Source organism: Pogona vitticeps, chromosome 2, assembly GCF_051106095.1.
Source record: "Pogona vitticeps strain Pit_001003342236 chromosome 2, PviZW2.1, whole genome shotgun sequence".
In the NCBI taxonomy this organism is placed as follows: domain Eukaryota; kingdom Metazoa; phylum Chordata; class Lepidosauria; order Squamata; family Agamidae; genus Pogona; species Pogona vitticeps.
In genome coordinates, this window is record NC_135784.1 from 140,902,648 (window position 1) to 140,928,851 (window position 26,204).

General features: G+C 42.3%; 1 protein-coding gene across 6 annotated transcripts in view; it reads right to left on the bottom strand.

Annotated features, from left to right (window-relative positions):
• The window catches only part of RBFOX3 (RNA binding fox-1 homolog 3), a 471,477-nt gene that overhangs the window by 286,616 nt on the left and 158,657 nt on the right, over nucleotides 1-26,204 (bottom strand). For all 6 annotated transcript variants that reach the window (XM_078384276.1, XM_072990695.2, XM_020813804.3 and 3 more), the window contains one exon: nucleotides 9,947-10,066. The gene's annotated coding sequence lies outside the window, so the exon portion shown is untranslated. The remainder of the gene's footprint in view (nucleotides 1-9,946; nucleotides 10,067-26,204) is intronic.

The window sequence follows — 26,204 nt, forward strand, 5'->3', positions numbered from 1 at the left end:
ACATGCATTAAAAACAATTAAAAACCAAGAAAGGATATAGATAAAACAATATTGCATGGCAGACAAAACATCATATGCCAGTTTAAAAATATGTGTTTTTACTCATTTCTTAAAATTACTCAGTGTGGAAACAGATTGCATCTCAGAAAGGAGTGCATTCCATAGTTTGGGAGCCCGCAGGAGAAGATCCTCTCCTATGTGCTTGTTAGGTGGGTTTTTGTAAATGTCAGTATTTTTAAGAGGGCTTTTCCTGAAGATTCTAGAATCTGGAAAGATTCATATCAAGATAGATGGGCCCTCAGATAGCCAGGCCCCAGAACCACTTAGGACTTCAAAACTTAAAATCAGCACCTTGAATTGGAACCATACAATTCACCATTCTAATTACTTCATATTAAAAAGACAAGAACACTGTCAAAATGCCCAAATATGGCAATAGGGCAGGGTGGAAGTATGTGCAGAGGGCATCTCCTCTGTATATGTGTTTTCTGATTTGGAAACATTTGGAATTCACTAATGTTGTATCCAAACAGTTCCAAATATATCCAAATCCGAAAGTTCCAAGTATCAGCAATAATTCCGAATATTCAGAGTCCCCTTTACTTCTATAGATTAGGTTTCTGCTAGGAAGAAGTGGAAGTGAATAAACATGGATGGCTGTGCCCAAGTGGCAGAGGCGCAGATATCCAGAAGAGGTACGCTGAGGAGAAAGCCTGTAGAGGCTGCCACTGCCCTGGTGGAGTGAGGGCGAACCACTCTAGGGACTGGTTGTCGAGCAGGTTGATAAGCCAAATGAATGGCAGAGGCAACCCATCTGGAGATAGATTGGGAGGTCACCTGACAGCCTTTTGTAGGTAGCTGATGGCTTATAAAGAGATGACTTGTCTAAAAGGTTGGGTACGTTGGAGGTAAAAGGCAAAAGCTCTTCTGACATCCAATGTATGGAGTATTTTTTCTTAGTTTGAAGAAGGCGATGGAAAAAATGAAGGCAGAACAGTCGGCTGGGAAAGATGGAATTGAGAGACCATTTTGGGGAGGAAGGAAATGTCCATGAATAACTTCACCTTATCGGGGAAAAATTGTAGATAATGGTAGTCATCGCGTAAAGCTGCCAATTCATAGCTCATTGAGTTGAGGTGATGGCTACGAGAAAAGCTGTTTTAAAGGTGAGGAGTCTTAAGTCAGCTGTAGCTAAAGGCTCAAAAGGAGCTTTGGTAAGCTGTTTCAAAACAAGAGTTAGTGACCATTATGGAGAGGGAGGTCGAATATCGGGGTAGATATGAGAGAGACTTTTCAGAAAATGTTTCGTTGTTGGATGTTTGAAGACGTTTGTGCTGGAGAATTCGGAGGTTGGTATGATATTATTGCCGAAAGCTAGACCCTCAAGGATGATATGGGGAGGCCCCTGGATTTGAGATGTAGGAGGAAGCGGAGAACAGTGGAAAGTGATGGGAGCAATACAGTTGGCATTTCCAATTTGCTCGGGAGGCAAAGAGATCGAGAGTTGGTGTGACCCATTTCTGGCATAGTTGGCAGAATACTGATTGATCCAGTTCCTGCTTGTGAGCTTGGGCATCTGTACGGCTGAGAGAGTCTGCTAGGTCGTTGTCTTGACCAGCGATGTGTAAGGCCATGAGACAGATGTGATGTTGCAGACACCACTCCCAGGGGTTGACCACTAGGTAGAGGAGTCCTGGGGAGTGGGTGCCACCTTGTTTTAGGATGTAATACATCACCATGGTGTTGTCACTGGCAAGCTGTACCATTTTTCTACAAGAAGATTTCTGAAAGCCTTGCAGGTCTTTGTGACGGCTAGTAGCTCCAATTCGTTTATGTGGAGCAGTTTTTCTCTGTGAGACCATGTGGCATGGATTGAGAGGAATTTCCAATGAGAGCCCCCCAGCCAGTGTGACTGGCATCGGTAATGACTTGTATTTGCAGGCAAGGTTGTTGGAACGGTCGCCCGATAGAAAGGCTGGTATGGGAATGCCACCATTGAAGTTGAGAGGCCAATTCTGGAGTGACTCTTAGGAGACTTTGGGGAAAGTCTGTTAGTGGATTGAATAGGGCCGGAAACCAGGATTGGAGAGATCTCATTTTGAGATGCACATGTTGTACAACTGACATAGAGGCCATGGTGCTTAGAACTCATTGCACCGTTAAAGCAGGTATCAAGGCATGCGGAGTGAAGCCGCAAAGTAAGGGGAAGATAATTTGTCTATTTTCTGCAGGGAGGAACGTGCAGGCTTGTGTGGAGTCTATGAGTGCACCTATGTAATGTATAGTCCTCATAGGCTTTAATGTTGATTTTTGTTCATTGATAGTTAGACCACGATCACAAAGAAGGGTGATGGTGAAACGGGTGTCTCATCAAGCTTTGGAACAGGAGTGTGCTACAGGGAGCCAGTTGTTGATATATGGAAATATGAGAATGTTTTGAAGTCTGAGGTAGGCGGCTACCGGTGCCATGCACTTGGTGAACACTCTCGGACCTGTTGCAAGACCGAATGGTATGCTTGTGATCTAAGCTGGAAACAAAGGACTTTTCTGCGTGCGGGATGTATTGCAATATGAAAGTAAGCATCTCTTAGGTCTATGATGGTGAACCAGTCGTTTTTTGGAAGTAAGGGAAGAACTGATTCTAGAGTAACCATGCGGAATTTAGTGGTGACGATGTAGTTGTTTAATAATCTTAAATCTAGAATAGGGCGAAGACCCCCATCTTTCTTGGGGACAGTGAAATAGTGCAAGAAAAACCCGGTGTTGTTTTAATAGATGGGTTGTATGACATCTTTGAGAAGTAAAGTCGTTATTTCTTCTTGCAGAGGTTGTGATGGAGAAGTAACAATGTGTGTTGCTGGAGGAAGTTTGAAGAAGTGGATGCGATAGCCATTTTTGATTATGGAGAGTACCCAGGAATCTGTGGTGATGAATTCCCATGCAGGTAAGTGTTTCCAGAGGGCAGGGTTGGTAGGGTGGGTGGCATCTTGGTCAGAGGAACATCAAACATGGTGTTTGGGTTTCCAGTCATTCCGCCTAGTGGCAAGCTGTTGCCGGGTTCTGGCTCTTTGGTTTTTGAAGTATGGATTGTAAGAGGTTTCTCATGGAGGGTCTCGTTGGAACCTCTGGTATGAGTTATAGGGTTGTTTCTATTGATTTTGCTGAGGACGTTGCTGGCAAAAAGGGTAAACTCCCTAACATCTGGCTGTTGAATGTTTCTTTTGTATGTTCTCCAGTATATCATCAGTTTCAGCATAAAAAAGACCTGCTCCATCGAAGGGGAGATCTTCAATACGTGCCCGAGCATCTTCAGTTAAGCCAGCCATTCTGAGCCAGGAAAAACAGCAAAGGGCTACTGAAGTGGCCATGGACTAGGCTGTAGCATCTACAGTGTGGCGGGTGGAAAGCATCGGTTGTTTAGCAATGGAGAGACCTTCTTGTTGGAAGGTTTGACCTAGTATCTTTTTATTATCTGGCAGGGATTCAATAAAGGTGGATATGTTGTCCCAGAGTAAGCGTTGGTATGCTCTCATGGCTCCTTGATAATTAGCAACTCGCATGGTGAAGGTTGCGGAAGAGTAAAGCCATCTACCCATGGAGTCTATCTGTCGGCTGTCTTTATTTGGTGGTATGAGAGATTGTCAATGTTGAGATCTCAATTGAGAGCTGGTTGTTTCTGGAGGTAAATGGCTCCTGGGCCATGGATTCTATAGATGTTATCAATCCACTTAGACATGGTATGGGAGGAAGCTGGTTTTGTCCAGATCTCTTTGCAGTACTAAGGAGAGATGGTAACATCAATATGTGGTTGTATTTTTAGAGATTGGATCATATAGATGATCGGCTGGTTCTGTCGATGGTCGGTGGACTTGCAGATCAAGGGATTTAGCCATGCGAATCATAAGTTGGGCATAGGTCTGGAAATCCTCTGTCAGTGATGGCGGGTCAGTATCGACAATGTCCGACTCTGAAGAGGTAAGTAACACCGATGGAGTCTGCGGCCGAGATTCATGGTCAGAGCCATCGATGTCGCGTCTAGAGTTGACAGACTATCAATCGACTTCGGTGTTGAGAGGCTGAGTTTCATAGTATTGCCGGTTATGAGTCAGAAAAGATGGAGGTGGCATGTCCTTGGACAGCTGTCAATGTCGAGGATCATCAACATTGAAAGATGGTGGTTGAGCGTCGACGGACCTTGATTGGTAGGGATGGACCTCAGTGTCGAGCTCAGTGTCGTAATGGTGTCGGGGTCGACGATTTGGATTTACAAGAGAATGGGAATTGTGTTGATGTAACGGGATGGAGCAAGTGTCCATGGACCAGGATGAATATTGAGGATTGTTGATATCAGGGCCTCTGTCTCTGTGATGTCAAAACAGAGGTTGCTGATGCAATGGCATAGCAGAAGAATAAATTGACACTGGCGATGCCAAGTGTGAAGAGTGATTTCCATCATCTATTGTAGTAGGAAAGTATCGGGAGGCTGGGGCTGCAAAAGCCTCACGTGTGGAGGAAATCTGCTCAACCATCCGAGGTGGGAGCAGGTTGAGGTATAGTCATCTCTCGGTGATGTGGCCGCTTTGACACAGATGGTTGTCGAGAGGTAGGCCGACTATTAGATGGTAGTATCAAACTGGGTAAAACACCTGGTCAACTAGTCGGTGTAGTTTGTCAAGCAAAGCACTGGTCGGGGCAAATGGCAACTTCATGCACGTGCTGAGCATGGGTTTGAATCACACGCGATGAAGTGAGCTGTTGAGAGTGTTGATGTCGACAGTCCTGGTTAAGGATCGGTGGGCGATCTTAAGGCACTGAATATAGAACGGTGTCGAGCTGTTCGGGATGGGAATCCTCAGGCGATGGAATAACCAAAGGATTGCTGGAAGGAATGGAAGGTTGTGGACTGGGAGGAGAGGACATTAGTCGGTCGACCCTATCATCCCACTCTGGAGAATGAAAACAGGGATGAGACGGAAGTCTGTCATCATCTGAGAGAGATCCTACTGAAATTGATTCAGAGAGTTGTGGTGGGATGTCTGTAGGCTTAGACTGTTTAGCTCATTTAGGAGCAATAGGCTCCGGAGCTGGAGCAGCTTCAGTAGGTTGTCTTCAAAGTTGAGGACTTTGGTATGGAGAGTTTCAATTTGTGTGTTTTCGAGGTCTCAGACGATGCAGATGGAGAATTGGAATGAGCTGGTGTAACCGATAGACATTGTTTCGATGATTCAGTAATGGCTTTTTCCATTATTGTACTTTGGTTTGGGAAGTGGCCCTACATGGAGGTTGGGCCATTTGAACGGGTTGTGAGGATTGTTCCCAAAGTCAGAGTTTTAGCCTCAAGAGGCAAGATCGAAGAACTCTTTGCTTAAAATTTTTGCAATGGGTACTGGAGGAAGTTTCATGTTGTTCTCCCAAACAGAAAAGGCACTTAACGTGTCTGTTGGAAAGTGGGATCTTATTATCACAGACAATGCAGTGCTTAAACGGGCCCAAAGGGGCCATGAATAGGAGAAAATAATGAGAAAAACCAATGATTGGGGGGGGGTGTCTGCAGCCAGAGGCCAAGCGAGGGGAAAGGAAAAATCTCTGATGAGAGAGAGTTTGATCTAATAGTTTAAAAGAAAAAGATTGATAACGGGAAGGAATCAAGAATAATCTCTATTTCTTTTTTACTCACAAAAGCAGAATTATGAGGCTCTCAACGCGGCGGTTGAAAGAAACTGAAAGGGGACGTTTGGCGCCAAGGTACTTATACGGGTGGGGAGGGGCACATTCTAATGTGTTCATTGCTACTGCAGACGCTCTAGAATCTTCCGATGAGGCTCCGCGCAGGTGCAAATCACCCAGGGTGGAATTCACAGAGGCCACGAAGAAGACCATCCTCAGCCACCTGAAGACTCAGCACAGGGCATTGCTGCTGGCACATGAAGTGGGTACTATGGGGGCAAGTGGCTTCCTTATTGTGAAGGTTAAGAGTCATCAGAGGGCAGAAGTTAAACCAACAGTCCAGGAAAGCAGGGAAGTGGATGGGTAAAAGGCTAGAGGTGGGAGGCAGCAAATGGCAGACTTGCTTCTCAAGAATAAAATTCAGGCTACCTGGGAGCAGCTTGGAGGGGTGCAGGAAAAAGCCTTCTGCAAATGTAAGAATGAAGGATTACCTGTCACCTAAGGAAGGTGATAGCCCAGTCATTCCCTCTGGTGGAGAACACTGGTTACTGTATGTTTATGGCAGAATTGGCACCCCATTATCAAATGACCCTTAGCCACTGAGTGGAGCCTGATTTATACTGGGGTGTCAGGCAACTGGTACACTAGCATGAGGCCAGGGCAGAATTGGTACATTTCACAAGTGACATCTGGAGCAGCCCAGGTGCAAAACATGCCTATCTCTCCCTGACAGGACACTAGTGGAAGCGGAGGCACTAGGAATTAAAGCAACACATAAGGGCAGGATACAGGTGGGCCCAGTTGAATGTGGCTGTGATGTAGGGCAGTCACACAGCTCACTACATTCTAGAGCAGTGGTGGCGAACCTTTTTGGGCTCACGTGCCCAAACTGGGGGAGGGGGGGAGAGAAATAGCAGGCGATGTGCCGCTGCCACAATAGTGGCAGCAGCAGACCCGGACCTGGGGAACCGTAACCGGAAGTGTCAGTGGAAGGGGGAATTGCAGCGGCAGACCCGGACGTGGCAGCAGAAGGGGGAATCACAGCGGCGGACCCAGAGGACCCGGACGTGGCAGCAGAAGGGGGAATCGCAGCAGGGAGGTGCCTCAAGCCCTTTCCGCTGCCAGCACCAGCTGCAGTCGGCTCCTGAAGTTTGGCTGAGCGTAGGGGAGGGCGCGGGGAGTAGCGATCTAGCAACCTGTGGCTCACGTGCCGGCAGAAAGGGCTCTGCGTGCCAGCTGTAGCACACATGCCATAGGTTCGCCATTGCTGTTCTAGAAGCTCTGAGGGACATACTGCAGCAGTGGAATCTAGTTACAGAAAGGCAAGGTCAGTTTGTTACAGACAATGGGGCAAAGATGGTGGCAGCACTATCAGATGGGAAGATACTAAGCCCACACTCTTAACCTAAGAGTTCAGAGTGTGTTTCAGGGTACAGAAGACATATGCATACCTAATATCAAGAAGTGGGAAAGGTGGTGGGTCATTTTCACCACAGTGTTCTAGGCAGTGAATTGTTCCAGTAGAGACAAGAAAAACCGGGACTGCCACTATTCAAGAAATTATACATTTCAATTTGGGAAGCTCAGTTTAGATCAGGGGCAAACCCATGGGCTACATGCAGCTCCAAAGTTGTTTTTAAAGGGCTTACATCCACAATGTGCTGCCAAAACTCAGAAACAAACTGACAAACTCCTTTAAAGTAAGCATTTTCTACATGTTTTAACAATGTGGGTTTTTTTGTTTGTTTTTTGTTTTGTTTACTTCCAAAATTTAGTGGCATATCAGAAAGAGTTAGAGCGTAGCCAGTCCCAAGGTGTGTGGGCAGAATTGGCTCCCAGACTCCACCAAAGTTGTCTCGCTTTGATTTAAATAAACAATTTTAAGTAATCTTTCCCCTCTGTGATTTAACCTGTCAATCTACTTTGCTTTTACAGTAAGTCACAGAGACAACCACTCAAGCAAAAGAATTCAAAGTGAGCCCATAGCCCTTGTTTTAATTTCAAACCTCCTAAAGCAATATTTCCAAACTTCTTATAAGATATAGGTGAAGATCAGATGTTATTAAGGTGGAGGGACCATACTCAAGTATACAGAACCCATTAGATTTACAGAACGTCTCAGGTTCAATCCCCAGTATTTCTGGGCAAAAGTGCTCTTAACCCCACCATCACCTCAAAAGGTTTTAAGGATCAGTTATGCAATGTCAAACATCATGTCCGGTTTTGCCCTTCGTGTAATATATGCAAGTGAGACATGCTGGTGGGTGGGCAGGCAGAAAATTCCCTCTGGAATTAGTTCATACTAAAGGGTGCCATGTAATTGAAACACAGGAGTTTCATGCAGAAATTCAATATAGAACATTGTGTCCAAACAACATCGCATTCTACTTAGAATTTACCTCTACAATTTTTTGCAAGATTCTGTGTAAGTAGATAGCACTGAGCCAGTCTAAATTCAGCGTAAAACAGATCTAGCTGCTAGTCACCAAGCACGCGCGCGCGCACACACACACGCACACACGCACACACGCACACACACACACACACACACACACACACACACACACACACACAAAATGGATAGAAATATTACATAATTAGCAGCAGCATCTTCTCCATCAGATAGGAGTGAGGGAAAAATAAGACTTTGATTCTCCCACAGATATTTTTCTCATATAAATGTTTTAGATACTTGTGTTGGTCTAAAGTAGCTAAAAAAGGAGAGAACAGATGGACACTATGATCCATAACAGTGATTGGAAGTCTGTTATGTTAACACATGACAGAAAGATAATTTTGAAATAGAAGTTGCAAAAGAGAGACATTTCCTCTCACTAATTGGCACATTACAGGTGTGGACTGTTCAGATCTGTAAAGCAACCCTTGAGTTATTAAAGGTGCACAAGACAAAGACCAATGGAAGACATAACCGTCAGCTACAGTCAGCCAAGTTGATTGAAGAAGAGAAATATAATTTGCAGTTCCCATACCGTAGTATAAAAAATCATCATATGGCCAAAGGCTAGAAGATAGGTATCACTTTACTTTCTCTCTGTTTTGGTGTTTCTCCCCATCTCAACATTTCCTTTCCTCCCCAATTCAGTTACAATGGTTTATTCCCCACCCCACCCCCAGTCCAGTCCTTCGGTGACCTACAAAGCATATAGCTCAAGTCACTAATGGAGAATGTGTAGAAAGACACATCTCCATTTTTTTACCTGTAGGCACTTGCCTACTATTTGACTTATATTCTTGAATTGACCTGGAAATGTACATGAAACATCAGAGAACCTTCTGTTTGGGAATTCCTGTACTATACTTCTCTCTGCCAGCATCCACAGGATGAATAATTATTCTAAAAAGTTAAGGTAGCACATAAAATTGATTCTTTAATGTGACACTGAAAGTAACATCACAAGACAGAAACAAAAACAAATAATATGGGAAAAGAAACAAAAAATGAATGTTGCACAAACAGTATTCTATAAAGATAATATGACAGTAAGTAGATAGGCAGGTGTTGACTTTTCTTGGCATTCATGCACCACAAGCCATTCCTAGCTGTGCTAGTTTATAGCAAGTGGATATTTGCCAAATTAAATTCTGGGGACTCTCCAAAGTTTAACCAAGCATTTGTGTTTTAGTAAGGTATACTCTCCAGGGACGTGGTGGCGCTGCGGGCTAAACCGCAGAAGCCTTTGTGTGCTGTAGGGTCAGAAGACCAGCAGTCATAAGATCGAATCCACGCGACTGAGTGAGCTCCTGTCGCTTTGTCCCAGCTCCTTGCCATCCTAGCAGTTCGAAAGCATGTAAATGCGAGTAGATAAATAGGTACCATCTTGGTGGGAAGGTAAACAGTGTTCCGTGTATAGCCGTGCTGGCCACGTGACAACGGAAACTGTCTTCGGACAAACGCTGGCTCTACGGCTTGGAAACGGGCATGAGCACCGCTCCCTAGAGTCGAACACGACTGACTAAAATGTCAAGGGGAACCTTTACCTCTTTAAGGCATACTCTGTTCTTTGCAGCACATCCTCCAAATCCCACTTCTTTACAGTAAGAGCTTGGTACCAACACTGAGAGGCCAAACTTTTTCCCAAGGGTTGGGTGGCTGTTTCCTCCAAAAGTTTCTAGGACTTAGTACTGTGTGTGAAAGTGTGGACCTTTACTCAAACTCCCCAAAGCCACTGTCAAATTTCTGCCCTCTCCAGGATAAATCCTTGCATTCTAAGTGCAACTATTTTCAAAGATCTCTTGCTGTCAGGTGGAGGATTCTTACCTGGAGTACCAGAAGACAGTGTCACGTCTAGCAGATGTCAAGCAATCTGGTGTAACTACAAGCACTTTGTGCTGCAAAGGAAAGCCATCAGGGTCCTTTTGCCAGCTCCAGTTTCTCACACTGGAAGAAAAGAAAGAAAGAAATTCTAGAGCCGTGCATACCGGAAAGAAGAGCATAGTGTTCTCAAAGTGGCAGTATCTGCTAAGGTGGCCAGATATAAAAGACAACATTGCATGTTCGCTACCTCCACCCGCACTCTTACCAAAGGACAGGGCTCCCGTGTCCATCATAGCTGCATAGAAGAGGGATGACATGCTATATCCACGTAAATCTCTTCTTCTACAAAACTATGAAAAGTGCAGGAGCTCTGTCACTGGTGGAGTGGGACAAAATATGGCACTCTAATGGTTTTTGGACTGTAATTCTCAAACTATAGTGTACAGAAAATGAAATTTCAGCAGCTTAGCTTGCATCTAAGGGTGGGTAACATCTAGAGAGCTGCACCCTAGAGTGTCTAGATGTAAAAGAGGGGTGCAAGCTACATTCTGCTGAAATGCTACCTTCCACACAATGTTAAAAGAGGAAAAGTCCCATCTTCTTTTGCATCTCGCCAGATCTAACTGTACCACTGGAAACAGTATAAGTGCTTGTTGCTCCAAAATCCAACCTGAAAATTAAAACATAATAGAAGTATTTGATTCAATGTGTCCACTGATACTATCTAAACTGGTTCCCCAAAAATGAATGGGGCCACAAGTTTCCTGCAGATAGTGGAACAGATCGGGAAAACCACTGTTTCATAAAAGATAAATTTTACTTACACCTACATCCACATGCACATCCACCCACCCAACCATTTAGTTTCAAAGTGTTGTTTAAATCTGTAAAATTGACGTATACAAGTCTTATAAAGCAAACATATTGCAGTAATTAATAATTGCAGAGGTATCTACTACACATATTTTCATTGTGTAGCCTCTGAAAATATGCACTACTCACTCAATATAGAATGAGTTAAGAGTCTGCAAACTAATATGGTTATTCTAAACACAATACTGTACTTTGCCTCTGCAATTCTTATACATGTTCAACAATTTCTTCTGCCTACTGTCTCTCATTTCTCTTACCCATTTCATTTAGTCCTTTTGATAAATTCCTTTCCCATGATCAATCATTTATTCCTTAACACCCCTTTCCATTTCATTTCATTTCTTTTCGACCTACTAGTCTCTCAGTCCATTGATTCCTCTTCTCCAAAACCCATGTCGCCTTCTATTCCTGATAAAACATAGATCATACTTCCTGGCCTCCTTGTGACATCTGAGCAGCCCAGCCAATGTCAGCTAAGCCCTTCCATGTTCTTTGCATGTCCATGAGCTAGTTTGTGACGTGAGTTTAGGAGTCACTAACAAATACGACCACTGCAAAATCCCTTGCTGTAACACCTTTTCCATATACTATAGACCGGAAGATTCAAAATTCTAAAAGATATCCAAGATACATCTTCCAGTAGAGGTTTATCATTAATCCACATTAACTACTAGCAGTATGAGATATGAATGTTCAAGAGACCATGAAGCTTCAAATAAACCTTCCATTTGTTTTGGGCTTGTTGGTTTTTTGTTTGCAAATATGCATAAATAAATATTTTCATTTAATTCCTCATAATTACATTGGTCAAAAATATTTCAGCATTCCCAGCATCATGTAGTGAATAGAGTGATGGACTAGGACTATGGAGAACACAGTTCAAATCCCCACTTGGCCATGTAAACACATTGTAGAAATGGAACTGGTAAAACCACTCAAATATCTCACTTACCTTGAAAGCCCTATTAGGGTCATTAGAAGTCAGTTCTGACTTAACAGCACAGAACACACACACACACAATATATATATATTTCCACAAGATGAGCAACCAAAATGCTTAATCAATATGAGATCTTTCTCCACTGTTGACTCTTAGCACAAGATAGCACAATCAGTATCCTTAACCCCAGAAAAAAATATTTAAGGCTACCTAGCCCATCTTTGACATCTCTGTATTGTTAGATTCACTGTAAAACTTAACCTATTCAGTATCTCATGACTTGGGACACTTTCAGATACCTCTTTAAAATTAGTTCATTAAGTGGAATTTCAAATAAATATGTTTATGGGAAACTACAGACAGACTTCTTCATTTGATCTGAACACTTAGAAACCTTCATTTTTTCAAGTTTTAGTGTTCTTAGGAAATATGCAAGTAATGAAGAATCAATTCAGTAACATTTAGATGCATACACTTAATAATATGTCATCTAATTCCTTATGTTCACATCAATATCTTTCCATAATTAACTTGCAATTGTGTCTCTTCCTTAAAGCCACACCTCAGACATGATAATATTCTGATTTTGAAGGCATATTTTAAATAGACTTTAGTTGAGGCTGTGTAGATCATTACACACAATTTTAACATGAAAAAATTCACACTTGTGCATTTCTCTGTTTGAACACATGCTGGAAACCTGACACTGACTGCAGTTTCCAATTATGCACATACTACATATGTGGGATACCCAGTGTGTTATAGTGGATAGAATGATGGATCATGACTCAGAAGGCCTGGGATTGAATCCCCTGCTTCATCATGGAATCTGACTGGGTGGAACTGTAAAACCACCCCTTAAATTTCTCACTTAGCTTGAAAGCCCTATTAAGGTTGCTGTAAGTTGGTTCCAACCAGATGTAACATAACAACAATAACATATATGTAGAGAAACATAACTGGGTGATTATGTGTGTGACAATTTATATGCAGGCTATGTGCATGGAAGTATTCTTTGTTTAGTAATTGTATTAAATATCAAAACAGGTGGAAGAAGAAAGATTTGCTAACAGTAGGGCAAGGTGTTCTGCTTTGTGCTCATGCTACCAATAGTATTTAAGTTGGCTCCATGTCAGCTCCTGGACTGAGTCTATGGTCTTGAAATGTATTTGCATCAAGAAAGTACATATTAAATGATTGTTTCATTTTGCTTTTCAGAAGTGTTTGGATTCTCATTAAAGTTTTTTTCTCCATCAATCCTCTAATCATTCTTATAGTCACTCTGCTGGGGGAAGCAGATTTTAGAATATCAACCACAATCCAGCTGAATATTTACACCAGCATTAAGTTCAGCAAAGTATATTTCAGTGGCAAATTGTTGTGCAACAAGAATTGGTATGCAACAACAAATACAGCCACCACTTATTAATTCATGGCAACTCACTGCTGAGATTCATGCTATTGGACCTATGGTGGCTGGTACAAGTAATAGGATCCTGGCCATTATTTTAAAGCAACAACAATGGTCACTCAAATGTTTAGGTCTAGCCCAAGGCATTTTGCTATCTGAGGTTGACCAGCAAATGTTATCCACCACCCACTCACCAAAGTCAAGTTATAAAGTACCCCAAACTGGTCATTTGGCATACAAGGCAGAAAATCACACAAACACTTCTCCTTCATTTCTGGCAGGAAAAAGTAACAAAAAATGGATAATTAACAAATTGCTGCCCTTTCATGTCAATCAAAATCTGCCCCCCAAAATAGTTGCCTCATTCTGCCTAAACCAGAAATATTTCTACAGAAATAAAGCAAAGAATTGAGATAGCTCAAACAGTTTTTATGAAGTTGAATAAAATGTTGTGTAATGAACCGCTTAATATATCTTTGAGACTGAGGATGTTAAGTGTTATACAGTATATAGGATCAACTCTTCTATCTGGAGATAAAAATTATGACTACTGAGGAGGAGATGCTCAATAAAATAAATGCTTTTGAAACGTGGACCTGTAGATGATTTCTTCAGATCCTATAGATTACTAGGATAAAAGAATGAAGAAGCAGTTCATTGGACAGGAAAACAAAAAGAAATAGAGTTGATTATTATGAAAAGCAAGCTCTCATATCCTGGAGTCGCAATTCATCACATAAAACATAATACCACAATACATCATTGAAGAGAAGATCAAGGGTAAATGTGGAAGAGGAAGAAGACATATTTCTTGGATGCATACACCGGCTGGGCCTTAACCCCCCCCCCAAAAAAAAACACCTTATCCAAACATGAAAATATAGGCGGAGACATGCCATGATGGCAGCCAACCTCACCGCGACAGCATCCAGAGAAACAGAGAAAGTAGAGACACGAGAACTAAAACAACACCTACCAATTTATTGACCAATATCTTTACCTCTGTACCCCACTCTTCAGCATTAGCCCCTGTTGCTGCATGCCTTACTAAATAAATTTGCATACTCTGAGGATCTCTGGTCAGCCCTGCTTTCCAGGGCACAGATGCCTGTTCTATAGCTCTGGCTGATATTTTATATTCCTAGAGATATGACCTTGCATTGGGCTGCATTAAAATGGATGTTGCTGGAACAGGGCCCAGCTGACCAAGCGATCCAATTTGCTCTCTGTATATCTTGCCCTGTCCTCGATGTTATTTACCACTCCAGCAATTTCTGTGCTGTTGATCCAAGGACTTGCCCACCAGCTGAGATCAGAGAACTGGAACCTGTTCATTCTGAACATTGAGGGAATGGCCCGGACCAACCCGCTTATCCTTGTCCATCAAGCGCCAAGTACAACCTAATGGGCCGTGCTGAAAGTTCCAGTCCAAAAACACACTGTAAGGGTAGAGAAACGCACGGCACATTTGTCAGCCTGTGTGGAAGAAGCCCAAACCTCAGCCGGCCTGAAAAAGTGTACATAAGTCTGTTTGTATATTCAGGCTTTCTTGTTATTTTTTTTTTTTTAATAAGAAGGGGGTGGAAGAAAAAGAACAGCCATTATGATTTTTCACTCCCATATCTCACAAAGAAAGGAACATGCTTAAAGCTTCACTGTCACTTTTATTTCAGCTGGTTCAATGGCAACCTCAAAGAATGTTAAGAATTTGGAGGCAAAAAAATTCTATGAGTACAATCAGTTGTTTCTCTGACTTGTTTCCTGCAGCATACTGAACATATAAACAGCACATCATCTGTATAAACCTAAAGGATTGTTCTGTTTGTGTGGCCCTAAATTCATCTGATGCTAAAAGGAGTACATGCCCATTAATGTCTCCCACCCAACCTGCCCACTTTCTGTTTTATATCCCCGGGCAGTACTACAGAGATTACAGTCACAAAAGGCCTCCCTAGAGACAGAGATTCTCCAAAGGCTGCCATGTCATTCCTCATCTGTCTCAACTGGCAGAATTTGCTTTCCATGCCTGGATAGAGCAGAGATAGTTTAACAGTTTGTCCCCTATTGTTATGGGTTGGTCTCCCCGCTTACTTTGCAGCCATGGTGCTATCAATCATGGTACTGTATGCTAGCTACATTTTACATCCATTTCCCCCTTACATGCCTCTGAGTCTGAAAGACCCAGGCATTCAGTGAAATGCGCTGTGCATGCAGAAGCCAAGATTGATTTTGGGCAGAAAAGGATGGTGATGGAGCTACGTAACAGAGAAAGATGTGGGAGTTAATCTCAAGATCCCCAAAATTCTGGGGTTGTCAAAAAACCAAAAACCAGTTGGGGACAAAAATGAAGTAGGGGGAAGTCTTTTGCCAAAAGAAACAAACATAAAAGGTTGCAGTTTTGTGGCAACCACATCCAATTCAGAATGCCATCTGGTGTTCTTTTTCATATTGCTACAATCAGGAGAGGCCTTAAGTGTTTTGATACCGTTCATTGAAAATCAACACATCTCAAACTCTCATATGAACCTAGCCTATCTCCCCTTTTCTTTTCTTTTTTCCCCTCTCCTTCTGCTTTTTGTTATTTTTTTCCTTTCCCATATTGAACTAATCTGGATTTTATCTTAGTTTATTTTTATATTATATGTAAACCTCCCAGAGTAGACACGTTCTAGATGGGTGGTATATAAATCAAATAAATAAATAAATAAATAAATATAGATAGATAGATAGATAGATAGATAGATAGATAGATAGATAGACAGATAGATAGATAGATAGATAGATAGATAGATAGATAGATAGATAGATAGATAGATAGATAGATAGATAGATAGATAGATAAAATGTACATGGTTATAACTGTGGAACCCATGCTCAACTCTCTAGTGTAGCTTGCCCAAAATCGCCCCCTCAGCTTTTCAGCGGAGGTTACAGGGCATACAGTATATGTACAGTAGCCATATTATCTGGTTGACCAAGTTTTACCCACATTTTGGATGTGCCATTTGGTGCCTGTTTAACTCCTCAGCAGACTCAAATTCTAAGCATTCATCAAACAACAAAGTAACCCTCTAGCTCTTATAAAACCACAGTTAAATGTTAAAGCATGCGTTATTTCGTGAGAAACAAGCGTTCCCATGTGATTAACGAATGCGTGAAGCAAACCCTGGTTTGACAGGATTTTGAAGAGACTGTATAAACCAGTAACTTTGGACAAAGTTAATGTGCAATTGTGGGAACAGTTGGTCTCTAAGGTGGTTTGTAAAAGGTTGAAACTGGCGCGCAGAGCTACTTCCAGACAGTGCACAGAAAGCAATGAAGCCACTGTAGTGAATGTTGGATAGAGGATTATGGGAGCCATGGTCCAAAAAAAGAAGAACTTGCCAAACTTGCACATTACTGTATTTCCTGCTTTGGCAGGGGTTGACTTGAAGACTTTTGGTTTTGATCATGGGGCATTCTTGGCAAAGATATTGGAGTGGCATTGCCAGTTCCTACTCCAGGTGGATGGCGTTTAGTCGGAACTCTCCACTATGTCCTGTCCGTCTTGGGTGTCCCTGCATGGCATAGCCCATAGCTTTTCTGAGTTACTCAAGCCCCTTCGCCATGACAAGGCAGCAATCCATGAAGGGAATACATCATGCGGAAGGCTGGACTGGAGGAATCCCAAGCCGGAATTAAGATTGCCGGAAGAAATATCAACAACCTCCGATATGCAGATGACACCACTCTGATGGCAGAAAGTGAGGAGGAATTAAAGAACCTTGTAATGAGGGTGAAAGAGGAGAGTGCAAAAAAATGGTCTGAAACTCAACATCAAAAAAACTAAGATCATGGCCACTGGTCCCATCACCTCCTGGGAAATAGAAGGGGAAGATATGGAGGCAGTGACAGATTTTATTTTCCTGGGCTCCATGATCACTGCAGATGGAGACAGCAGCCATGAAATTAAAAGACGCCTGCTTCTTGGGAGGAAAGCGATGACAAATCTGGACAGCATCTTAAAAAGCAGAGACATCACCTTGCCAACAAAAGTCCGAATAGTCAAAGCTATGGTTTTTCCTGACGTGATGTATGGAAGTGAGAGCTGGACCATAAAGAAAGCAGACCGCCGAAGAATTGATGCCTTTGAATTGTGGTGCTGGGGGAGACTCTTGAGAATCCCCTGGACTGCAAGGAGAACAAACCTATCAATTCTAAAGGAAATCAACCCTGAGTGCTCACTGGAAGGACAGATCCTGAAGCTGAGGCTCCAGTACTTTGGCCATCTAATGAGAAGAAAAGACTCCCTGGAAAAGACCCTGATGTTGGGAAAGTGTGATGGCAAGAGGAGAAGGGGACGACCGAGGATGAGATGGCTGGACAGTGTCTGCGAAGCAACCAACATGAATTTGACACAACTCCGGGAGGCAGTAGAAGATAGGAGGGCTTGGCGTGCTCTGGCCCATGGGGTCACGAAGAATCGGACACGACTAAACGACTAAACGACGACTTGAAGACTGTTGGTGTCCTTTCTGTTTTAAAAACAATTATGTGTTTCTATTAGTATATGTTTATTCTGGCCTTCCAAAAACATTGTTCTATTTTATCTTCCAAAGGCTCCTGGGAGCTTACCTAGACACTACCCTGTGTGACAGAAGAGCTATCATATAGGATAAAGAGATGGAGGTACAGTATAGAAATTATTAGAAGCTTCTATTTGTCATTGCAACTGCTGCTGTTGTTGAACTTATGCCTGTCGTGAATCTTAAATTTCTAGAAAAAAAATTCAAACAATCATAAGGAAATTATAATGTCCTTTTTGAAAACGTGATTCTACATGTATTCATCTTGATACAGCTCTTTACATTATTTACTCAGATACTTATCCTACTTAATTAAATGGGTCTTCATAAAAATTCCATGCTGTCAATTCTGACTTATGGCAACCCTTTCCAGGTTTTCTAGCTAGAAAATACAGAGAAGTGGTTTACCATTCAATTCTTCTGGGAGCACCCTGGGACTGAGCAGCTTGCCCAAGGCTACATAGGCTGGCTCTTCTCTCAGGAGGCACAGTGGGGAACTGAACTCCCAACCTCTGGCTTCACAGCCAGATACCTAAATTAAGGAACTATTCAGCCTTTTCTGGCTCTTACACCTCAGTAAATATGGACAGGCAATTAATATAAATGTACTTGACAGAAAGCAGAGACTAGCAAAGAAAATTTCTTCAACTACAGCACCCTGAATTGCCTACCCACCAATGCCAACACTGTCACTGATTATTCTGGCTGAGAGTTCTGTATGGTATAGTCCAAGAAGTAAATATGCAAGATCTGCTATGAATCTTATTCCTTAGTACAACACAGTAAACAGCTGTGAAACAAAATGTCAGTTAATGGACAGGAGGTTTAGGAATTTATTTATTTATATACCGTCCATCTAGAACGTATGTAAACTACTCTGGGTGGTTTACATATAATATAAAAATAAACTAAGATAAAATCCAGATTAATACAAGATGGGAAAGGAAAAAAGAAGAAAAAGGAGAGGGAGAGGGGGAAAAAGGAAAAGGGGAGATAGGCTAGGTAATGGGTGTAGGGAAGGGCTGCCATGTCTTCAGGTTAGTCTTGAAGGCCCTCAGCGAGGGAGCCAGGTGGATCTCTACAGGTAAGTTGTTCCAAAGGCGAGGGGCCACTGCCAAGAAGGCCCAATTGCTAGTTTTTCCCCACTCAGCTTCTTTTGGCATTAGGCCCCTCAGCTGCCCAGCCTGACTGGAGAAGGTGATACAGGTAGAACTGGGTGGAAGAAAGCACTCTGCCAGGTATTGAGGTCCTAAACCGTTAAGGGTTAGCACCTTGTGTATGTAAGGGTTAGCACCTTGAAATCAATGCAGAAATAGATAGGTAGGCAGTATAAGGCAGCCAAGGTGGGGGAAATATGGTGAAATCTTTTCACCCCTGTTAATAGCCTGGCTGCCATGTTCTGGACCATCTGAAGCTTCCACGTCTGTCTCAAAGGAATCTCCACGTAGAGAGCGTTACAATAGTCTATTCTCGAGACTACAAGCACATGGACCAGTGTAGTGAGCACCCCTGTGTCTAGATAGGGATGCAGCTGGGCAATCCAACCAAGGTGTAAGTGGGCAGACCAAACCACGGACACTACCTGGGTCTCCATGGTAAGCAGCAGGTCAAGATGGACCCCTAGACTGCGAACCAAATTCTTTGTGGTGGGAGTCACACACACCCCCAAAAAAGAGAGGGAGTTCCCCAAACCACTGACATCCGAGCCACCCACCCGCAGGACCTCTGTCTTGTTCGGGTTCAACCTTAGTCCATTCAACTGCATGCATTGCAGAACGGCCTCCAGGCAGCACCCAAGGGATGGAATGGCATCCACTGCAGATGGAAAAATGAGGTGTAGAGCTGGTGTCATCAGCATATTGGTGACACGAAGCTCCACATCCCCAGATAACCCCCCCCCCCGGGGTCGCCACAGGAAGAAGTCACCACAGTGAATGGGTACTTCTATATGTAGATAGATCTGTATGTGTATGAAAAATAGATGGAAAGAAACTTAAGCTAGGATATTTTTAATTCTAACAAAATAGCTTGTATCACTTAAGGAAATGAGACCTTGATTTCTAGTTTGTCCTCATCTTTCTTTTTATTTTCCCCCCTCTGTAAATAAAATAACATTGTGTCATTCATGAAGGGTTTTTTCCTAGTATTCTAATGGGTTTGTAGGTCAGTTTTTTGTTTTCAATAAAAACTGATCCTAAAATCAACAAGCATTTCATCACCAGAAAGAAACCTGTGAGAGGCAAATGTCATTATTCATGTATATGCATCTGGAATGTACATTGCTGCTTTACATAGTTCCCTTGTTCCAATTCTATTCCAAAAATAACTTTGTAACATGAGTTTTATTAAGAGTACTGTTTGGCCCTAGGTCGTAAGGCAAGCTCTGCGGCTAAGCAGCAATTTGAAACTAGGTTTCACTTTTCCAAGTCCAACACTGTAATCACATCAAAATACTGTACTCAGATCAGGTTACTATATAAATTATGACAAAGATGAAACACTTTGGTAGAAAAACAATGCATCATTTAATGTGCTTGATTTCCCTGTATTTAAAAAATCCTGATTAACTCACACAACATGCAAAAGATTTGAGAGTTGAACTATGGCATTAGTCAATTTTTTGCAACTAGCATTTAGTGTTGCTTACCACCTAGCCATAAAACAAGTGGGTCTCCTTTGACTGTCAAGGTACAGTGGTGCCCGGCTTGACAATGACCCCGTTAAACAATGAAATCGCTTAACGATGAGTTTTTTGCGATCACTATAACAATCGCAAAACGATGGTTCCTATGGGATTTTTTCGCTTGACGTCGATTAGGTGCCTGCTTTGTGAACCGTTTGTTCACAAAACGACAATTTTTCCAGCTCCGCAAAATGGCTTCCCTTCATAAAATGGCTTCCCTCCCTTCGCAAAATGGCTGTTTTCTGGACCCCTGCTTCAGAAGACAGCGATTTTAAACAGCTGATGAGCGGTTCTCTATGGGCGATCTTCGCTGGACGATGAGGTATTTCCCCATTGGAACGCATTAACCGGTTTTCAATGCATTCCAATGGGTTTTTTTTCACTTGACAACGATTTCGCTTAACAGCAATTTTCCTGGAACGGATTATCATCGTCAAGCAGGGCACCACTGTATATTATTCAGGAGTAAAATAGCACAACCATCTAGATCTAAGAAATGAACCTTTCGGCCTCCTTTATAATTATCTGGTAAAGCATGGCTCAAATTGCCCAAGTGAAGTAGAAGATTCTCACAACTCTACAAGATGCACACAGTATCTGTATTCCAGCTCAACACTTCAGTTAAGCAAGTTTATTCAAGCAAAGTTACACAGGAGGAATGTAATGAGTATATCTCATAAAACAAGAAAGGATATCTTAACCTATCAATGTCTATCTATACCCTTTGACTGAGTAAGCTAGGAAAGGGCAACTACATGTAGCTCAGGATTCCCTTACTGTCACTCTCTGCTAAGTCCCGTGTTGGTCATCATTGATAGGGAAGGATATGACAAAGAATTGGATAGTCCTATTCCAATAGCATGGCATCACAGTTCTACGTCTGCTGCTTAGAAGCTGAATAGTGGGCAAAACTGATGGCAGAGAAGACAAAACATGCAGGGAATTTGACTTTCCCTCCCTTTCCTTTCTCACTTTGTGAACAAACTAGTGTGAAGGTACAATGTTACACAGAGCTGACCAATGTTAACAACACAGAGCCCTTACCTACTGACATGAACTTCAAGACTAGCTGCCGCATAATTCTTCATGCTTTTCTCAGCATCAGGCAGCATACCTAGATGCTCAGAAGTCACCATCACCACCAAACCATCAACTTCCCACAATTCAGTGGGAAGCTCAATTCAGCACAAGCTGCAACAGACTGGAGACATGTCACATTTCTAAACTGAGACAGCTAGTGTGAATATATGGGGGATTGAACCCACTGTTTGGTCTGGTGTGGAGACAGGCTGGTTCAGACAATGTAATTGCTGCAGTGAACCAACTCATTCCCAGAACTTTCCTACTTGCACCTTTCTGGACCCCTGTCAGTGGCATCTACATTTTTGGTGCAGGTAAGATTGCTACATTTTGGGTTGTCATAGAATCACTAGAAATGAACCAAAATGAGCTTAGAAGTGTCAAGTTTCCTTCCAGTGGGAATTTCTCATACTGTGAAGTGGCTTAAGAAGACAGCCATTTCACAGTATTGGCAAATTAATGTCAATGGAGGGGCAGAGGAAGTGATAAAAAAAATTTAGACTGTTTTAGGGCAGCACTCCTTGGAAAAGACCTTGAAGTTAGGAAAGTGTGACAGCAAGAGGAGAAGGGGACGACAGAGGATGAGATGGCTGGACAGTGTCATTGAAGCAACCAAGATGAATTTGACACAACTACGGGAAGCAGTGGAAGATAGGAGGGCCTGGCGTGCTCTGGTCCGTGGGGTCACGAAGAGTCGGACACAACTAAACGACTAAACGACGGCGGCGACGAGGGCAGCACTGATGTTCTGCATCACTTACAATGTTTTTAATAGAAAATTTCTTCCCACTAGAGGAAAGAGACAGTAGGAGGCAACAAGGGGATTTCCCCCCTTTCTTTTGACTTTCTTAAAGTTTGAGTCAAAGAACCTGCCTGCAGCCAAATCCACTGCCACTGTCCTTCATAGGGAGACAGATTAGAATTTTTATAGCTCAAACTTTCAAATTAACCCTTTAAAAACATCTGAATAGGGATAGAGCTTCCAATATTTTCCTGCCATAGGGCTGAATGGAAAAGGTTACAGAAAAAGCATTCTGACAAATAGGGTAGTGGCTATAGCCTTCTGTTCCTCAAGCACAGATAGGTACCTAGACTTGATATTTGTATCACATACTCTTCCCAATATTTGCAAATCTAGAAACAGATAAAAATAGACATAGCCCCCTTCCATTGACCCAGGATGAAAGTAAAATCAATTTAAAAAGTTCAGACACTTTGAATATTTGCATTAAAATGTAGCACACATTTTTAAATACAAGCCAAAAAAAGAAACATATTCAGATATTCAACATTCTGTTAATACAGATAAAATTAGTACAAGAGGAAGGGAAACAATGCAGTAGAAGGCAGGGAAAGAGAACTGGGAGGATGAACCTTGTACTTACTGCAAACAGTCCCCCCCCCCCAACTGGCTGGAATTCCCTTTCCACCTAATTATACCCATTCATTAGTCTCTATTGATATGCACAGCTGGGTACCAGCTTAGCATGAGTCAGCTCATTGCCAAAAGGCTTCCTGGCTTCTCAGCCAGCTTTCTTTCTATCAGTCACCTTTAAAGTCCCAGCCCAATTCCTAAACCCTTTTGCAGAGAACATTCATTCACTGATCTCTTTAAACAAGAACTGTTTTCACTCCTCTCTCCCTCTCTCTTAGTGTGGGGCATCATCTCTTTCCTTGATTAAAAAAACACACAACTAAAACATTAAAACAAGATAAAAGGGTGAAAAATAGCATTTGTATAGAAGAGTGAGATAATGGCTCATACTAAGGAGAGGGAGAGAGAGGAGTGGAAACAGGTTTGTGTGTGTGTGTGTGTGTGTGCATACAAACACAGAGAGAAGGATGTATTTCATGTGTAATGTGCTATGTTTTCATGTTATGGATGTTATGTTCTTGTGTGCTTTATTATTATGTGTACTGGAGGTGGCATTTAATTTCATTGTACGGAGGTACAATGACAATAAATACAATACAGTTCAATGAGAGAGAGAGAGAGAGAGAGAGAGAGAGAGAGAGAGATGTATTTAGCTATCTAAATTCTTCTGAATCAGCAAACATGGATCATTCTGAAAAGAGTTTAGGTTCAAGCCTTCACCATGCCTGAAGAGAACATGCACTGTTATAATAATCACTGTAAAAAGGAAGAGGAAGGAGGATTAGAAAAACGAGAGCTCTCTAGAGCAGCCATTCTCAACCTTTTATTGGCCACAGTCATAAACACAACAGGAATGAAATACAGGCCGAAATCAGGATTGTATATTTCACATAATGATCCTTATAAGGTGGTGTGTGGTATAATGTTTCTGTGGCCCTTTCAAATGTGGCAGGGGCCCCCAGGGATCCATATGGCTCCTGGCAAGAATGCCTGCTCTAGAGTATTACCTATCCTGGATTTGATTATAACCAATAGATGGAAGAAGTGGCAGTAAGGTGAACTCTGGGGAAAAGTGACCATATTCTACAGTGGTGCCTCGCAAGACGAGCACCCCGTTTAATGACGAAATCGCATTACGATTAACTTTTTGCAATCACAAAAGCGATCACTTTACGATGGTTTCAATGGGGAAATTTCGCTTTGCGATGATCGGTTCCCTGCTTCGGGAACCAATTCTCGCAAAATGACGATTTTCGGCCAGCTGATCAGTGGTTTTAAAATGGCCGCCAGGAAAAAAAATGGCTCCCCGCTCTTTTCTGGGACAGATTCCTCGCTTAACAGGCAACGAAAATGGCCGCGCTATGGAGGATCTTTCCTGGATGGTGAGTTTCAAGCCCATAGGAATGCATTAATTGGGTTTTAATGCATTTCTATGGGCTTTTTTATTTCACATTATGACGTTTCGTTCTACAGCGATTTCGCTGGAACGAATTAATGTCGTAATGCGAGGCACCACTGTACTTGAGTTCTTGATTTCAAAAGATACAAAAACAGAATGTAGCCACATGTGTACACTGGATTTTGGAAAAGTCAGTTTTAATAAACTCAGAACAATGATAGGTAACATCCTATGGCATGTGATCCTAACAAGAACCGGAGCCCAAAATGGTTGGGAGTTTCTTAAAGCAGAAATTCTAAAGTCACAACTACAAACAATTCTAACAAGGAGAAAAAAGGTAGAAGACAGCAAAAAAAGACCATTACAGCTTCACAAAAAAACCCTGAGAGAACCAGGGGTAGGGAGGCATATAGCAAGTGAAGGAAGGGCAGGTCATAAAGGAATAGTACAGGCAGGCAGGAAAGAATTGCAAGGACGGAGTCAGGAAAGCAAAAGCTGAGAATGAGCTACAGTTAGCAACAGAGGCTCAAAGCAACAAAAAGCATTCTTCAGATACATATGTCGCAAAATACAGAGAAAAGAAATAGTGGATCAGATACTCAGTGGAGATGGAATAATGATAACAGGTGATAAAGAAAAGGAAGAAGTGCTGAATTGCTACTTGATCTCCTAGGCAAATGTGAAGTACAAGTGGAGGGAACAGGACTGCAGCTTGAGATTGATGAACAATAGTCAACAAATACATTATTACTTTGAAAAAGCTCAAATCTCCAGGACCCTGTGAACTGCATCCAGGGACATTGAAGGACCTGGCTGAAGAACTGTCAAAACCACTATCTATTATTTTCTTGAAATCATGGAGGATGAGTGAAATACCAGATGACTGGAGGAGGGCTAACTTTGTCCCTCTCTTCAAACAGGCGAAAAGGAGAATCTGAGAACTACAAGCCAGTCAGTCTGACATCAATCCCAGGCAAAATTCTGGAACACATTATAAAGCGGTCATTGTGCAAGTACCTAGAAAACAATGCAATATATCTAGAAGCCAACACGGATTTGTCAAGAACAAATCCTGCCAAACTAATTTGAACTCGTTTTTTGATCAGGTCACCTCCCTAATAGACAGAGGGAATGCTGTAGACACAGTATATCTTGACTTCAGCAAAGCTTTTGACAAAGTGCCCCATGATATCCTGATTAGCAAGCTAACTAGGTGAGGGCTGGCTAGATCAAGTGTCAGGTGAATACACAATTGGCTACAGAATCGTACTCAGAGAGTGATGATTAATGGGCCCTTCTCTAACTGGGAGGAAGTAACAAGTGGTGTACCACAAGGCCCAGTCCTGGGCCCGGTGCTCGTCATATTTTTATTAATGAACTGGATGACGGAGTGCAGGAAATGCTTGTCAAATTTGCTGTTGATACAAAATTGGGCAGAATAGCTAATACCTTAGAAGACAGAAACAAAATTTAGAATTACCTTGATAGCATGGAACACTGGACTGAAATCAACAGAATGACATTCAACAGGAATAAGTGCAAAGTACTGCACCTTGGAAAAAGAAACCAGTTGCACGGTTACAAGGTGGGGGATACCTGGCTCAGCAAAACTACAAGTGAGAAGGATCTTGGAATTCTTGTATATCACAAGCTAAATATGAGCCAACAATGTGATGTGACTACAAAAAAGGCAAATCCTATTTTAGGCTGCATTAATAGAAGTACAGTTTCCAATTCCTGCAAGATGCTAGTCCCCCTCTAGGCCTCACCTTGAGTATTGTGTCCAGTTCTCAACACCACACTTCAACAAGGATGCTAACAAATTCGAACAAGTTCAGAGGAGGGCGACAAGGATGATCAGGGGGCTGGAAACTAAGCCTTATGAGGAAAGGCTAAAAGACTTGGGCATATTTAGCCTTGAGAAAAGAAGACTG